The following is a 17878-nucleotide window of genomic DNA, read 5'->3' on the forward strand; positions in this document are numbered from 1 at the left end:
TCCGCTATCATTTGATGGAGATTGCCAACCTGATACCAAAACCGAAGACGACCGAACAATACCGGGAAGTCAGACACAATGAGAAGTGAAGAAAGAAGATATTCGTCAGACATTCAAAAAAGAGCAAATATGCCTCTTTTATCAAGACGAGTTTTGTTTGGTCAGTTGAACTCATGGCAGATACTTTGTGACCGATAGAGAAAGGAATTCCATTGCGATATTCACAAAAAAACCACAGATTTAGAGCCAGCTCCCGCGATACACCATAGGGTCCTTAGTCTCCGATGATATTGATGATGATGATGATGATCAAATATTTGAAAATGGAGAAAAGCAAAATATATTTGGACTCTGTAAATTTGTTGTAGTTGTTGTTATTATTGTTGTTCTTGTTGTTGATAGTATTTGCAGAAAAGAACAAAGTATGCGCTGCAAAATTCAATACAGCCTAAAGTTAGGCTGTATTGTATTTCGCAGCACATACTTTGTTATTTTCTGCAAATGCTATCAACAACAACAATAACAACAACAACAACAACAAATTTACAGAGTCCAAATATATTTTGTATTTCTTTCTCCATTTTAAAATATTTAATCATCATCATCATCATCAATATCATCGGAGACTGAGGACCCTATGGATACACATGTGTATGTTTAACGTTTTAAAGATGAATAATCGAGGACTTAGAGAACATGTTTATCTAATCGACACGCTGTGGCATCATTGCACTTTGAGTCATGGCCGCAGTCTGTGAATGTGTTGCTCGTGTTTTATAAACTTTAAGCTGGTGCAAAAAAGTTCTCATATAAGTCGTCAGGGAAATACAACGATGTCTTCACAGGGGGAAGATATGACTTTATCTGTATCATGATTCTGTTGGGTTTTTTTTGGATTTTTTGTTTATCTTCAGAAGGAGGCTGTACTGCTTATCGAAGCTGATAAACTAGAGACCAGGCGCAGCAGCCCGCAGGACACGTGCTGGTTGGAGAAACTAAGCCTAGATTACATTTGCAAGCGGTGATCATGATGGGTCATAACTGCAAACAGTTAATGAATTTTACATTATCCGGCTGCCTTAATCATTTTCTTCACACGTTTTGCTGCAGTGCGCGCAATAAATCACATTCATAAGTAATGATACAGGATAAAATGTTGGAGAGATTACATCAAAGTGGGTCAATAGTTTGCTCAGTGAACGAGCAAACAACGACGAAGCCCCTTTAAAATTTAAGTGTCCCAGTGAATATTTCATTGGGCGTACAAAATAATTGATCACACCTTAACACGAAAGGCGATAAACTGTTACTAATTTGACGTTGATAGCATGGGTAGCGAGGCGCCGATGTCTCGACCTCGCATCATCCACTTGACGACCAGTCGTACCGTGACTTCGGCTAATGTGACTTCAAGCCCGTTCATGCAAAAGTACACGAGAGGTCCGGCTTCGGCGCTGAGGTCGTCGCATAGCGCCTCGGGTGTTAAGGGTCAGCTTTCCCCAGCCTCGGTCTGACAATTACTCCGAGAGCTCAACTTTTGCGGTGCATTCTAACTTTACCAAGAGACATCGCACGACAGGAAAGAATAAACCAAAAAAGTCTTGAGATGTGCAATCATGAATTCAAACGTTCACATTGTCAAAGTTTAAGTTGCGTTATACTTTTTTGACGTAGCTATGGCGCCCATTTAGACGACAGCCTGTGTGTATGTTGACTCTTTTGTCCACATTTTCAGATACACTGGAGCTTCATCCAAACCAGACGGAGACTATCAAAGGATTATTCACTCACAACTGACAACCATGATGAGTAAAATGTCTAGCCAAGACGTGATATGAACAGCTCGCCATCTTTTGCGAAGAAAATGCGTCAACCGTCTTGGCAAGCGCAAATTTCGTAAACCAACGGTAGACACATTGCCTTCGGCGTGACGGTCCGCCAAAGTGTGCAAAGACAACTCTCAAATCATGCTGCCTGGTTTATATTCGAAACAGAGAACTGCTTCACTTCAAAGGACAACGGCGTAACTTGAGACATTTTTTTTCAGGCATTTAATATTGAATTAATTTAAAATGAAGCTTTACGACACCATACACCCATATGGGACAAAGTTTATTGTATCAGTGGCAAATAGCTTGAAGTTCGGACTCAAATGCTATTACCCTTACATGTATCATGTATGATACATGTACATGCATGCTGTACTCAACTCTATTTGTCTGCATACTTATACTTAGGATAGAATACAAATGATCTTTAATCATCTATTCTAAAAATTTACTGACAACTTAAAAATGAATACCCACGGAAGCTTTTGCACAATAGTAAAGATAACAAATGTACAACCTGGGTTTGCTACAACAAGGCCTGGTTGACAGAGAGGAAAATGTGGTTTCCGAAAGCCTGCGTCAGCGCTATATGAGACAGGTGCACGCTTTACGTAGACAGTCATCGATCGGTGGTTGCTAATTGCAAGCCCGGCGCAATTCTCGAGAAAAAATACTATGCCCTTGATATACGATAGCATTCCAAAAAAAAATATAAATTGTTAATTTTGAAAAGACCGAAATTGACATGAACTGATGAATACGTTGCTTGGTAACACCTGGATACTAGCATGCGCGAAACGCCCTGGTTACATTTAATTTTTTGCGCAAAATTGTGTAATTGAAAGTCTTTTAATCGAATTCAAGATAGTATTTTGAGAGGCCGCTTTCGAGCAGTTCAAATGTTTTACCATTATCTGAAGGACTATCATATTCTGTTACAATATCACATGACGTCTTTATCTCTCAAGTTCAATAGTAACATCAGCGTGATCAATTTCGTAAATGTGCGTCACGAAGTACACAAGAAATATAGGAGTTAAATGGAGAATATATGGGGACATTGAAGCAATATCGATTTTCAATGCCGGCAGCTACCTCTAATATCATGTAATTGAATTTTTCGTAAAGTGGCCCGGTCCTGTCATGGTTGAGCACGCCTACTCGATCTTACGAACGTACAGCAACGCATGAATAGTAGGGAAATGGTCGCTTTTAATTTGTTGTTTGCAAATGACTCGGAATTATCGTCTGGCGAAAGTGTTTCAAACAGGTGTCATCATAGATAACTATTGTATTTGTAATTTTCTCTCCATGTCAATATGCAGTACATTGCGCTGGCACGTCTGTCTGTCTGTCTGTCTGTCTGTCTGTCTATTTGTCTGTCTGTCTGTCTGTCTCTCTGTGTGTTTGTCAGTCTGTCAGTCTGTCTGTCTGTCTGTCTGTCTGTGTATGTATGTATGTATGTATGTATGTATGTATGTATGTATGTATGTATGTATGTATGTATGTATGTATGTATGTATGCATGTATGTATGTATGTATGTATGTATGTATGTATGTATGTATGTATGTATGTATGTATGTATGTATGTATGTATGTATGTATGTATGTATGTATGTATGTATGTATGTATGTATGTATGTATGTATGTATGTAACTAGTCTTTGTATCTATTATGTATCTATGAATGTATGCATTTATGTATGTACGTATCTATGTACCTGTATAGGTATGTATATATATACACTTGTGTATCTATGTATGTATGTGTGTTTGTTTGTGTGTTTGTTTGTTGAAGAGTGTGTTTATGTTCTGTGAAGAATTAATGAATGTTTATGCAGATATCTCTGTACATGTATTTTTAAGACAAGTAAACATCATCAGTTTCTTGCTAAGGCCCACTAGACATAAAAAATCACACTCAATCTACGAACTTCAGGCGCAAAGCTTGTTCCCATGCCAGGGCCAGACATATTTCGCTCGTAATAGACACCTCAAAGGATTTCTGAAAATTCCGATATACACGAACTACCTTCAGGCAGCACTTTCTGATTTGCTAGAGCCCCGCTTTGCTGCAGCCTTTCGTGAAATGGGGTCATTTGCCAAGCCAGAGATCAGATGATGACGAGCGCGAGGAGGCACGTCGCAATATAGAACGCAAAACTACTTTGCAGAATTTCTTCGATTTAAAGTGCCATCTGCCCGAAGGTTTCGACTTTGGAGATGGCTTTTGAAGTTCTGAACTCCATCTTGACAGGTGTATAATAAGGAATTCGTGACAATTTAAGTCAGTTTTGCATGTTTTTGGCATATATGATTATGATAAATAAATGAATACAAAACTAATCAAGTGATTCGATGAAAATAATTCAAACGTGGTCACGCGCCCATCCGTGCAGATATGAACACAAGCAAATTTGACATTATTCGATACCATGTTCAGACGTAACACGTAATCAACTTCGAGTACCTGTCTCCATTAAATTCTATCTGTTTGATACGGCTTTGAAATCAATTCACTTACATCTAATAGACCTGTTTTGGCGCAATGTGGTTTTCTATAAGTTGAAGAATAACATTAGAGCTGTGTTCATTTTGACATCACGATTATCAGCGCCGACACTGATTGATTTGCTTTTTCGTCGTTATGGAAGATTGAATGCTGATAGGACCGCAAGTCTTGAGCAACAGCGACACCGCTGCCGAAAGAGGGCGTATTACCGCACATGTTTCCGTTCGTTTGAAGAATCTTACATGTGTCTCATGATCGATGTTGTACTTATTAGACAGAATAGAAAGTGTATCAATGACGCTACGACATGACTCAAACTCTTTTCATTCGTTTTTCTGTCTACTTCACGTCGTTTAAAAAAGATTACACGAATAGCATCCACGTTGACGAAAAGGGATCCGAGATCGCAATCGGCATCCCTTCTCGGATACTGATAAGGCATGCAATAGTGCTTCCATTACGTTTCGATGACGTCCCGGTCGACCGCGCGGCATACGTTAACTTCGTGTGCGTGTCGAGGAATCCAGCCACCTACAACATGAGATGAAAGTGCTTACACCGAGAAATCTTGGCGAAAGTAACTTCAGTTTCTGTCGAATTCGTTATTTTGCGTGAGCGACACTGTTGCTTGTTGTCGTAATAGACTGGGCTCTCATAAAGCTCGTAGGACTCTGCCTATAGCCCCCTCCTCTCTCTCTCTCTCTCTCTCTCTCTCTCCTCTCTCCTCTCTCTCTCTCTCTCTCTCTCTCTCTCTCTCTCTCTCTCTCTCTCTCTCTCTCTCTCTCTCTCTCTCTCTCTCTCTCTCTCTCTCTCTCTCTCTCTCATATTCAATCTGTTTAATTACAAGACGAATCATGTACACACAGTTTTCAATGGGCGAACGTTCGCGGTCTATCTATGCATGATTTTTCGTATAAAAACTTCCTTCTTCGACATTGAGTTTATAAAAATGATGGTCCTCTACAATGTGTGTGTGTGCTTAACATCATAGAAAGACTAGTTAAAATAGCATAAACGCGCCTATCATAGTCATAGGGCCAAACAAAATATGCAAGTGGTTATTTACCGTCCCTAAGACTCAACCGAACGCTGTAGGCGTCACGTGAGTATTAGCCGTACGCGCCAGTGCACGAAAGGTACCCAATCCTGTCTATGAATTGCACATTAATTTCCCTGGTGGCTTGTCGAAGATTAACTTTGCATGTTGAATGGGACAGATCTTGTTGTCGTAGAAATGCGTCCAATTTGATAACTTATTTTGTATATTTTAACGTATACTAGCAAACACGTTTTCAGTTGGAGAGGATGTCTTCCCAGAAAGGTAGTATGCCGATATTTAGAGATGTTCTTCTGCCCAGGTAAACTTTCTTTAGGTCAACATCTAGACGTGCTCAAAGTCTGTGGGCATATAAGTATCAAAACAGAATAAGCTGTAGGATTAAACTTTAGATGACTGTCGCGTTACGGGTAGGCTGTTGCGTAGATCATGGCCAGCCAACACCCGGAAATGGCGTCAAACAAAGTCGTCAGATGTCAACTTGGCCAAATCTACACGTAGCCGCGGGCTCCGTGATAAACGCTATCAGGATTAATATTACACAACTAAGCCTAATCACACTGACTAATCCGCGAATATAAAAAAAATCCGCCGTGACCGACTCGCCTAGTAAACTGTACCTCGGAACGCGCAGAGCACTAAAACTCAAAACAGACGATGCATGGCCCAAGCTACAACCCATCGAGATGAACGTCGTCATGTGGTGAAAACCTGTGAAATGAGATTGCACGCCGTCCCCAGTGGGTAACTTTCCGAAATATTATTCCGAAGTGTTGGCTCGTCAAGGGACACACTGAAACGACGGATTGCCGCGCATCACCGTGATTTGAATATGAAGGAGATCACGAAACACGTCTGACAGCAAACGTCACCAGAGAGTCGGAACCCTTTGATATTTAAAGACAAAAGATGATGTTAACAGTCTAGCTTACCTGGTAAATACGGTATTCCGCAGTGATTCGAGGAAATGAATTTCTGTATGATGTTTTATTTTGTGTGCGCGTTGTGAAAGGGACTGGGAAATTTCTCAGAAAGCGGGCGGTGTGTTTTGGTTTGGCGCGAAGTGGGATTTTATACCTTCACAACGCGAGTGTATACTTAGTCTAGAAGGTAGCGCCTCCCGGGCAAGAAGTACGATGGCTTTGCTGAGCATTACATTCAGTCATCAGGTAAAAACTCTCTCGTGGCCGTGCACCGTTCAGGCGTCGATTACTCAGACACACTGTGCAACTTTTTTTGTTAACATTTACTAACCTCAGGCAAAAGTAAAATCTTTCCAAGAAGTTTACTGAAAAATAAAAACGCACGATTTCAAACCCCACGTTGTTGCGGTGTCGATGGTGACTGTTTTCGCCTCGTTGTACGCGCAGCGCTTAGATGTCCACAGATGATTAAAGCTCAGTTGACGCTGTCACAGGCAAACCGTAAAACCCATGGCAGTATATCGTGGACGTTAAAACGCGTTAGCGCATTAATCACGGATGGGGAATTAAGAGGCAAACTGGAGAACTGGATGTTATAAAACGTTGTAAATAAACCCGAGTCACTTAATAGGCGGTGATTTGTCCCCATCAGTCTATCCTAATAAATCACAAAAGTGCGCCCCCTACCAAACACATAATCTAAGTGTTCAGTAAGTTTTATCTCGTGAGAAATAAACAATTACATCAATAGTTCATATTGTATACCTTGATTGAAGATCATGCAATCTGAAACCTTATAGAAAGTTATATATATATATATATATATATATATATATATATATATATATATATATATATATACACATATATGGACTATACAACTGAGTATAACTGAACTTGAGACTGATAGTTACATGTCATGGGAAATCAACATGTCAATTTGAGCAGAGCTCATAAATTACTTCGATGTTTGGGTTATGTACCCATGTTGATTGGAAGGCCAAGGTCAATAAAATGATAACGTATCTTTCGAAAACACCGCCTTCATATTTTGAAGACGCTCACGCAGACTAGGAGACAATAGGATGGTTCCTTGGCGCGTGATCACGCGATTACCCTACCAACTCATTGTGTTTAACACCGTCAATTCTCAATGGAGTGTGCTGTAGCGAAATGCCATACATTCCGGTCTATTATCTGGAAGCTACGACATTAAATATAGTCATCACGATTTTGATCCAGAATTCCCACCCCCTTTCACCGTCCGATTTGACTGTGACTAATTGATGACCTATCAGGCGGTGGAAACCGACACGCAAACTCCGATTACGCTGTTAGCGCTAGTGTTTAACTCGATATAGCGGCTTAATCTGTCATATTTTGGGCGCGATAAAACTCCAGGAAGAAAACCAAACGAGATCAGATCTGATTACAGAGTAAACGGACGCACACTCGAATCTTGCAAAATGCGCAAGATGACCGGGGAAAAAATGAGAAGTCATTTAGAAAGATTAGAGCTGGTGCTCGGGCTGTTCTACCGATCGATGTCCCGCGACGCAGGTGTTTCAGCGGTACCATTAATTAAAATCCACCCGGCAGTTTTTCCTATTACGAACATTTCAGAGTTATTTGATAGCAAAAATGTTGCAGGCAAAGTTGCTGTTGCCTGTGTATGTATCATGGCAAAGAATCGCTGAAATCAATTATTCTCTGTTTTAATAGTATACTACCGATGGAAAATGTTCCCTAACCGGAAAGAGGGGAAAATGTATGTTTTGCTCCAAAGCTGTGGCAGATTCTTTGAAGATTTCTACCATCGTTGCCCGGTGGTTATTCACAATGATAACGAGCTTTGAACTCACCTTTCCTATCTTCAAGTTGGGTTATTCCCGAGGCGAAGTTTCTCCCTCGACCTTAAACCACGGTCCCTCTTCGTTAACAGAGGATCAACGACGAGGCATAGAAAAACAGAAGCCGCACTTCTGAAATTTGTTTGGCGGCGGGTACAATATTGTAGAGTACAGCAACACCTGTACCGTCGCGATAATTTCAGGAACAGAGCGACCATGCAGGCTGTATCACCGTCCGGATGACACGGGAGGCAATGGTTTGTACCGCACGGCGTCGGAGTCGATCTGAAGTCGAGTACGAACACGGACGACGTCATCGACGTTGAAATGTCTCCCTGCGCGCTGCAGGGGCGCTGTTCATCCTGAGTCTTATCAGTGGGCCCGTCGAATAATCTCTCCCTATCGGACTTGATTTGGTAGTCACACGAGCAATCAAACATGCCAAGATGTACTATGACGCCTCTACTCCTCTTGACCGTGGACTTGTAAAAACAGACACACTTGAATTGCGTTACCTTTTTGTACGCTTTGAAAGGGCGTCTGAGGTCAAAAACTGTGCATCTCATGTAAGGGGGTTCGAGTCACGCGAAAAGCAGTGTAAACCTTATTATTCAGAACTTGTTACAAAACATCTGCAAATTACCACTTCGCCATGAAGATTAGCGAAGCCCATCGGATACTTAATGTAAATAAATTGAAAGAGAAAAGACTCCGCTTGAACAAAGTAGGTAGCTTTTATTTTATATGTCCACTCTGCATCTCAAAGTTCAGAAAGTTAACGATCCGAAGTTGATAAACGACAAGAGGAAATTGAAATTGTTCAAGTATACGCCGCTCATAGGGGAACGGATTTGCATAAAGGTGTCGTCGGTATTTTTAACAATAGGGTTAGTCTTTGCTAGTCTCTTTGAAAGGGGTGGAAGGTTTCTAAGACACGCACCTCAGAAACACAGGCGTTTGGCACATTGCTGGGATAATAATCGTATTTAATATGTAGAATGTCTATATACGACTTGATTATTCAGTAAAAGAATCACCGTACATGAGATATTAGTGTAGGCCTATAGACCTACATGTCGACTGGCATACCGAGTGGCTATGGATGCCTGGCTCGGGCCAGGCGAACGCACTGCATAATCATCAATGTGCAGAATGTCTACATGACTTGATTATTTAATAAAGAATAACGGTACGTGATATTACTGTACATGTCGGCTAGCTTAACCGAGCGGCTGTAGCTGCAGGGCTTTGGCCGGCTTGGGCCCGTTGTCCACTGCTGCACAGACATAAACTCAAGGCGTGAAAGCTTTTCACTGCCCGATTTCATAAATCAGCGAAATTCAGGATCTCTGAGCGTTTTCGGTGATAAAAACTGGTCATCGGTCAGGTGGTTGCATAAACAATCGATCGACTGGCCCTTTTGCCTAAAATCATACCTTACCCTATGCTACTGGCAAGAAATCGTCCTGAAATCGGCTGGGCACACCAACCCAGCGCCGGCCATTTTGAATAAGCTTCCTGCAACGTACGCGTCCAATGAGAGAAGAGCAATTGAAAGACAATACGTCATCTGCCAAGGGTTGTATGCACAGGCGCATACATTGTATGCAACTCATTCAAAATGGCCGGCGCTGGGTTGGTGTGCCCAGCCGATTTTAGGACGATTTCTCGCCAGTAGCATAGGGTAAGGTATGATTTTAGGCAAAAGGGCCAGTCGATCGATTGTTTATGCAACCACCTGACCGATGACCAGTTTTTATCACCGAAAACGCTCAGAGATCCTGAATTTCGCTGATTTATGAAATCGGGCAGTGAAAAGCTTTCACGCCTTGAGTTTATGTCTGTGCAGCAGTGGACAACGGGCCCAAGCCGGGCCAAAGCCCTGCAGCTACAGCCGCTCGGTTAAGCTAGCCGACATGTACAGTAATATCACGTACCGTTATTCTTTATTAAATAATCAAGTCATGTAGACATTCTACACATTGATGATTATGCAGTGCGTTCGCCTGGCCCGAGCCAGGCAGCCATAGCCACTCGGTATAATGCCTGTCAACATGTAGGCCTATAGGTCTACACTGATATCTCACGTACGGTGATTTTTTACTAAATATAAATCAACTCTACATGTTAAATACGATTATTATCCCAGTAATGTGCCAAGCGCCTGTGCACGCACCTCAGAAACACCGAGCTTTTCGGCGTCATGGAAAGTGAAATACACGACGCCTGTGTAAGCCGTGCGTATATCTTCTATCAATGTCTCGCAGCAACTAGTCGAAGTCTAAACATGGGTAATCCTTCACGTGATTACCCTTTTACGGCCACAGCTGCCGCTGGTGAGTGTGCACGCTGCTGTTTTATGTGTTTACGGCGTATATATATACGGAGAGTACTTGTCTTTGACAAACAGTTCAATTATCAAGTGAAAAAGACCGTGTACCGTGAAGTCAGTTTATGTTTCGTGGTTAACCATCGGACCATTCTCATCGTCATCATCATCATCGTCATTATCATCATCGTCGGCGTCATCATCCACATCATCATCTGTAGCTCTTTAATAGGCAAGTTGTTTTCAACGAAATCCATCGTCACGTCAAAACACACAATTTTATTACGCAAACAGAACAAAATAACGAGAACGTGATCGAAGCGTGAGTTCCGCATTGATGGCCAGCGTAAAAAAAAACCACGCGATAAAACATTGCGATGAAAGAGACAATCTCGGACAGCCTGTATTATCGTTCATCCATGGCATTTTTAAAATTTTGATCAGTGAAATAGAACTTTTAACAATATATTCGTTGAAATCCCCATTAGCTGTAACTCTTTATGCAGTTTCCGTTAAAATTATTCGGTTTTAGAATACAGCTTCCTGCTCTATTCCCAAGGTCATGTTGCAATTCCGGTGTTCAACTTGTCAGTACAGCCGGTATGTGTTAAATGTCCGATGTTAATGTTGACAATCGTCTTAGTTTTCCGAAAATCGACAATTTAATTTTTCTCCATAGAGTTAACACAGAGATGGCGGCCATTTTGAATTTCAAATATCGGAATATCTTTTGTAATTTATTTCTCTTATACCAAACTTTGCAAGGTAACCCACAATTTTTATTCTTGATTATGAAAGAGAATGGTCGAAAGATTCCTTTAGGAAAGTTTGATCAAAGTTTGAGCAAAAGTTTAAGTCCTTCGCTTTGGAGGCGTATATTATACCTTCAGGTGAGATTTGTTCACAAATTAATCCATGTCACCAACCCCGCCTGACGATAGGGCAACGCAGAGATTCAACGAGGCGTGTCGGTGGCGATCCCCCGGCTGTAAAATAGTTTATTACAACCGTTCACCGGTATGTCGCGTGTTTTCATAAACATCTAGAAGGTCTATGTTTATTTCTGTTCGTTCATAGAAAGGATTTATCATGATCATTGGGTTGGACCCGTATTTGGTTAATTGACCTGTACGCAACCACCCTGAAAATTAGTCAGGCGTGGTTTCGCCGAATGACTCGCGGCAGTTCACGTTCCGATTTGCAAGTGGCTTTGCCTGAACCGTGTAATTTAGTTAGGAGATATACTGCCTATGCAGTTGGGGTTTTTTTTCGAGAGTCGCGCCTTGCAGCATCGTGCGTTAACTTGCACTGATAATGCTATCGCTGGTTTATGAAGTGAGGTTCTGACGTTATCAGGAAAAGCAAGCTAAAACTATGGAACGTGCGTGTCCATGTTCTCGTAGACCGAAAGGTATGGTCATCTGCTGGCCAACATCAATATTTACAGGTAACTATTGCTGTCTGGAGAATCGTCTTTTTTGCATCTGATTTATCGAGGAGCCAGATATGTTCCTCAGCGGTGAAACCTCTCCGGCTGTCGCACTACGCTACGATAACAAGGGCTCTGCTCACAGTTTCGAGTGTAGTGATACATATCGGCCGCCGCGTAGTATGCATGGAATAAAGGGAAGTTCCCTTTATTCTATGCACACTACGCGGCGGCCGCTATGTAGCACTACACTGGTAACCGTGGCTCTGCTGTACAAGTATTGACACAAATTACAAATCTGAAGCAGGAAGACTGGAAAAGTCGGATCTCATGGACCCTACAGGGTGACATCCATTGTTAAATACCAAGTTTACGGCTATGATTAGCACCCTGATGGTAAATGTTCTTTGTCCGTGAGGCATATTATACAAATACTTCGCCTCCCATTCACGCAAAAAAAAATATGCGCCGCGCCTGGCCGATTTGGGATTCAGCTCTATCCGACAACCTCTTGGCATGTTGTAATCTGATTCGCCGGGTTACAAAAACGGTGAGGTAGTCTCTGCGAACCTTCACGCATGCGCTGAACGTTCGAATATTGCAGTGAATGTAGTGTGTAATTTCCTAGACTATCGGAAATACCGAGGTAATCTCTAAGACGACAGACATAAAAAAGATAACACGTGATCTTGATAGGGGATGTTTTTCAAATCTTGAAGGGTTTTTTTCTATTTAATAAACTTATCACTCTGCGGCCCAAACAATGAACAGTAAGATTTTCTGTTGATATTCAAGTTTCTATAGCCTGCAGACAAACTTCTTGTCATAGGGTATGGAGACAGTATACTGTAAGTCCGTATTATCGTTCATTTTCAAATCTTTTGCGCTAACATTTCGTCAACCCGTCGCGGACCGACGATCGGTCGTACTGGTAAACTTCTTGGAATTATTGGATTAATTCCGTGACAGTTCGTTTATCTCAATTAAATTCTGATTGAGCTACAGTAGAACATTATGATAACACAGAACAGGTGCAACTTTTCCAGCCATTCTTAGGTGATTATCACGTCTTGAAGGGATTTGATCATCCATTATGGCATTGTATCAAGAGATCCAATACATCACTTCGGAAATTATATCTGAGTTGAAACATCGTTCATGACTGAAGAGACAATTGACCAGGTTTCGCGGTGAAATGAGGCTAAAAATTACTCTACCAACCACAATATGACCTTAGAATGACTCTTCGTGACGTTATTATGACGAAAGGGTCGACAAAGAGTCGATCGATGGTTTTGACAGGGCTCCAAATTTTTTTCATGTATGTACGTATGTATGTATGTATGTATGTATGTATGTATGTATGTATGTATGTATGTATGTATGTATGTATGTATGTATGTATGTATGTATGTATGTATGTATGTATGTATGTATGTATGTATGTATGTATGTATGTATGTATGTATGTATGTATGTATGTATGTATGTATCTATCTATCTATCTATCTATCTATCTATCTATCTATCTATCTATCTATCTATCTATCTATCTATCTATCTATGTTAAGGCTACGTCTACATCATTTTTCCTTTGTAAATGTCAAGCGATCGGCAGTCTATTTAAATTAATTTATACACGCTAGCACTGCATTGCCGGGCACCACCGTTTTCTGAATACTGGCATTTTCTCGAAAAAAGCGACACCCCAGCCATCCTGTATAATATGGCTTGGAGATCACTGCTCATGCATAGCGAGTCGGAGATATGGACGGTGATATCCGCGTGTTTTGCTGATCACCAACAGTGTGCTAGGACTTGGAGAGGTGGTGTACTTTTCAGTTTTTGACGAAGTCGTCCCCACCGAGACAGTCTGTCTTTCAGCATCCTCGCCTGTCTGTTGCACCTAATTGTAAAAGTGCGCCGCGAAAGGGAAAAAAAATTGCCAGGACTTACTTTCTATTCAAGGATGTTCGTGACAACCGATTCAAAGGCGTGGATTTATTTTGTACTGCTTACAATCACTGACTCATATGAAAATCTGAGATTACCATTCAATCGCAACCAAAGGTCAACTTTTTTTGCCGAAAATGATGATCTTGTTGACGGCCAGTTTATGCCGCTCCTTTTAAGGTAATATGCACCTCGAAAGTGAAAGACTTAAACTTTTGCTCTACTTTCCTCAAGGAATCTTTCAATCATTCTCTTTCAAAATCAAGAATAAAAATAGGGGGTCATCGTGCAAATTTTGGTACTAGAGAAACAAATAACCCAAGATTAAATGATATTAGAAATTCAAAATGACCGCCATCCCTTTGTTAACTCTATGGCGAAAAATAAAAAATTCCGAATTTCAAAAAACTAAGCCAGTGAAACGTTTTCTTTCACCAAGAGCTTTAAAATGAACCCCCACATGTAGTATATCAGAAGAGAACTGTAAAAGTTTGAGAGTCCGAATGTCTGTCCCCGAGGTGCGTTCTACCTTAAGACGGAAAAATCGTGAAAACCTTGTATATTTTTGTGAGATTAACTTGTTTAGATGCTCAATAAATAAACGAGAGATCATCGAAAATTCGAAGATTAACACAAAGGTAATACTTCCTGTTTCATGTATTCAATTTCTGTAAACTATGAAAGCATTATGCTATCTTGTAATCCAAAACTTCAACTTATTGTAACTTATGAAACACGTTCTTGCCAGATTCTTATAGTACTAATATTCAGGAAAGGCTACATTCTTATCCGAAGCTACTTCGAGATCACAAAACCAACTTGCATTTTTTGAAGATCTAATTCACCCTGAGTGTATAGCTCGAACGGAAACCATTCGGAGAGCGTGATACGCAGATGAAGTAAGGTACAAGGTCAACTTGACATTAATTTTTGACATTTCACGTATTAAATTATTCGAAAGATTAAATTGCTAAACATTTCCATTACACCGTGCCTGGGGTAGTGGCTGATTGCTGCCAGGCTATCAGATAGTCTTGCTTCCTTTTTGTGTAGGCAACAATATCACGGAAGTGCCTCGGGTGAAGATAACCTTTGACCTCGACGTAAATCCATAATAACAACGGTAGATGCAACTCATCTAAATCATCGAATGTAAAACCGCTTTCTTGATTTCGATAAAAGGGGTAAATTACCATAAGTGGCCGGCGATAGGTACTTTGAAAGTGCGCAATGGCCGACCAAATTTTTATGAAATTTCAGCCGACGTGCTTTTTGCTTCCGTAAGTTGCAATGGTTGACATTTAAAGATTGCAACGTCTTGTAGCTACCTCTAATTTTACAGTCACGCGTTCGTGGAGGTAAAAGCGACTTACACTGCGCAATCGCCAATCCAGGCAAATAATTAAAATGCAAATGCTCCCTCACGATTCAGACAGCTTTGAGAACGAGAGAAAGCCGAGCTGTTGTGTGCGTTTTGCCGCGAGCTGCAGTGTGCAGTCATAGGCAGAGGATTGCACTCCGCTGTCGATGATGCAATGTATTATTTGCTCAATCTCTCGCCTTGTTCCTACTGAGGAAGCTTGGGCGGCCCTGCATGATATCGTGCACTGCCACAGGAAATGCGTGTTTGCCAGTTGTGGAACTTTGTGTGCAGTGTGAACAATCGGAATTAATGGGGGTGCGCTGCAGTCACACAGATGGATGGATGTATGGTGCACTCAGGCAATTCAAAATATCCCAAGTTTTCCAAAAGTTTTCTTTGAATAAGATCCATTAAACCGAAATAATGTATAACACTGTCATAAGTGTCGAAAGTGGCATGTAAATTCAAACGTTTTGACATCATTTTAGATTTCCCACCATTTTCAAAAACTAATCATGTGAAAGAGAAAATAAATATTACAACAACAAAATGTTGGCCATCGTGAGATGTGCATTCAAGCAAATGGCATATGCTTGTTTCTTTTATGATCACGATGTGTATGTGCAGGAAATACTGCACTTTTTGTACTTTTCCGTGAGGGCACCATTTACCAGTGCGGCACTCGTTTATTATTTAACCTGTTATTAAGGTAGAACGCACCTCGGGGACAGACGTTCGGGCCTTCAAATTTTATCAATTTTCTTCTGACCTACCACTTGTGGGGGGCTCATTTTGAAGCTCTTGGTGAAAGAAAAGTTTTCACCGTCTTAGTTTTTCGAAAATCGAAAATTTTATTTTTTTCCCATAGAGTTAACACAGGGATGGCGGCCATTTTGAATTTCAAATATCGAGAAATCGCAAGTTATTTGTCTCTCTAGTACCAAAGTTTGCACGGTGACCCCTGATTTTTATTCTTGCTTCGGTAAGAGAATGGTTGAAAGTTTCACTGAGGAAAGTTTGGGCAAAAGTTTAAGTCTTTCACTTTCGAGGTGCATATTACCTTAAAACACGTAGGCATGGTCCAAATCAGTGAGCAGTAATACTTCTATACATGTCCTTCAGTTAGCACATTTGCACGAACCAACATTGGGTCGAAAATAAAATATGAAAATAATACATAAATTCGCAGTTATAAGGGCTTTAAACTCTGTCAACGTCGATAAAAAGTTAATATACAGCTGTTTTTCTTTTGTTGTTTGTATATATTGTGTTGTACTTTTTTGCAACATATCTTGTACATTGTGTAAGCTTTTGCATAACATGAGCAGTACATGCAGTTAAACAGCCAGTATTTGGAAGTGAGTGTACTTTCAGTAAACTAACGAGAGTTAAATTTCTCCTGCCTTTATCCCCTGAAAAAAACACCAGGTCGTCTCGGCAGAGTTGAATGAAACTGGCTTCTGTTTACAAGGAGTCGCGTTCCAGCGTGAGTGGGGCTGTATATCAACCAGTGTTTTGTGGACGGTGACATTTTAGTCAGACAGGAGTGGGCTGAAATATGAACTTCCACCAGAAGACGCCAGATTAATCGGTTAGAGAATTACTGTGTACTTCAGTGAATGGATACGGCTGAAGACAAAAAGGTTATCAACGCGGTTAGTGCTATTCGACTTGATCTTTAAATTAATCGAGGTTATTTTTCAAAGTCCTCGGTGTTGGATAAAGCGTTCGTCCTATTGAAAGGTGAAAGGGAAGGTGCCAGGTCGACGAGTCGTACAATCCCTATAATCTTGACTTCATCTTTTGACTGTTTCCTACAAATTGCAAACTCACTGTTCAATAATCCCCGTTGGATTACAAAACTATTTTGTCAGTTTCAGTTAATCATAGAATTTTCAAACGCAGATTTTTAGTTATTTTTTTTCCAGACGACATTAAGAAACTCGATTCACGGTCTGTCTCTCGTTTGTCTCTGTACGCCCGTCTGTCTCAACGACTGTCTCACGCCGTCTGTCTGTACGACAGTGAGATTATCTGTTACTACAAATCCTTACCCTGTCTGTCTGTCTACCTCTCTGTATGTATATCTGTCGGTCTATCTGTGCGCCAACATGCCCACAGCTGTCTCTCTTCGTTTGTCTCTCTTATTTTGTGAGTTTCCAGCTTTTTTGGCTCTATCAGTAAAATAAAGTTTTTTTCTTCAATTCTGTTCCTCAAATCTTGTTGACATGCCTGATGGTAAACTCATTAGCGCAGCAGGTGTGCAAGCAGTGATTGGAGAATGAATTTTAGTCCTGACTTGAATTCAGTTGATAACAAGTGATATTAACATTGTAAAGAATGAATAGTGTTGGTCAGGCTGAGATATTTACTTCAACATACTTAGGGAGATCAATATGGTGTATTTTATGTAACAAAGCCGATAAAAATGTTATCAAAACAGTTACAGTTAATATGCTAATAATGTCTCTCTCTCTCTCTCTCTCTCTCTCTCTCTCTCTCTCTCTCTCTCTCTCTCTCTCTCTCTCTCTCTCCACACACATCTGTCATCCTCGGACAGGGATGGTTTCTGAGAAACATACTGTCTATCTGTGCAGTGCGTTGCTGAAGCTGAGCAAATACAGTAAGCAG

At 40.9% G+C, this 17878-nt stretch overlaps 1 protein-coding gene across 4 annotated transcripts in view; it reads right to left on the reverse strand.

The window, feature by feature from the left end:
- LOC139130982 (cholecystokinin receptor type A-like) overlaps window positions 1-17878 on the reverse strand; it is a 185442-nt gene that overhangs the window by 24632 nt on the left and 142932 nt on the right. Inside the window, exon 1 of one of the 4 annotated variants that reach the window (XM_070696861.1) lies at window positions 8186-8457. The exons of the other annotated variants lie outside the window; for them this stretch is intronic. The gene's annotated coding sequence lies outside the window, so the exon portion shown is untranslated. Of the gene's footprint in view, window positions 1-8185; window positions 8458-17878 lie in introns of those variants that run through there. 4 annotated transcript variants of the gene reach the window in all.

Source organism: Ptychodera flava, chromosome 4, assembly GCF_041260155.1.
Source record: "Ptychodera flava strain L36383 chromosome 4, AS_Pfla_20210202, whole genome shotgun sequence".
NCBI classification, from domain to species: Eukaryota; Metazoa; Hemichordata; class Enteropneusta; family Ptychoderidae; genus Ptychodera; species Ptychodera flava.